Below are 839 nucleotides of genomic sequence, written 5' to 3'. Positions count from 1 at the left end.
GCCGGGCGAAATCTTTTCCCGGCAGTCCGTCGGGACCGACGTCGGTGGTGGGCGCCACATCCTTCTTGAAGTCGTCGTCGAGGTGGTGTTTCTCGCAACTTCGCCTAGGTTCTCCGGGGGAAACCCCAGATCCCACGCGGGGTCGAGCGAGTTCGGCGTTCTTGCGTCGTTTGCCTCTTGGGGCCTCGCCTTGGATGTTCCTTCAGCCGGAGGGACCAGTGGAGTGAGCTTTGGCGGTTGGCGTCGGTGAGTTGGGCAGCCTCGACTTCGACGGACAGGCAGACACGACTTCGGGTTTGGTGTTCTCCGGGTGAAAACCCTGCACCGGCCTCGGTTGTTGCTGGCGATGGCGGCGCTCTCGGTCGTCGCTCCCCTCCTTGGAGGCATCGTTGTGGAGGTTCACCTCCCAGGTTGGTGTCTGGTCTGCTCGTCTGGTCGGCGCTTTTCGTTCTTCGTCTTCGGACGCGGCCCTGCGGGTCGGCGTGGACGTCGGAGCGGCGGCTCCGAATCTTCGCCTCCGCCGTCCCGCATTGAGGTGTTTGTGTGTCGGCCTTGGTTTGCTTGGGCAACTGGGTCGTTGGCTAGTCTGTGGGCGCGGCCTTGGGGCCGGCGTGGATGTCGGAGCGGCGGCTCCGGATGTTCGCCTCCGCCGTGTTGCGTTGAGGTGTTGTGGTGTTGGCTTTGGTCGCTAGGGTGGCTTGGTCGTCAACTTGTGAGGTTGCGCGGCCTTGGGGCCGACGTGGTGCGTTGTGTTGTATGGTTTTCGGCCGGTTTCCCTTATAAACTGTCCAAAATCTTTTCGACTTTATCAATCAAAGGCATTGCCGATGTTCGAAAAA

Source organism: Lolium rigidum, chromosome 2 (assembly GCF_022539505.1).
Source record: "Lolium rigidum isolate FL_2022 chromosome 2, APGP_CSIRO_Lrig_0.1, whole genome shotgun sequence".
Classification (NCBI taxonomy): domain Eukaryota; kingdom Viridiplantae; phylum Streptophyta; class Magnoliopsida; order Poales; family Poaceae; genus Lolium; species Lolium rigidum.
Note: the sequence above shows the minus strand (reverse complement) of the source record.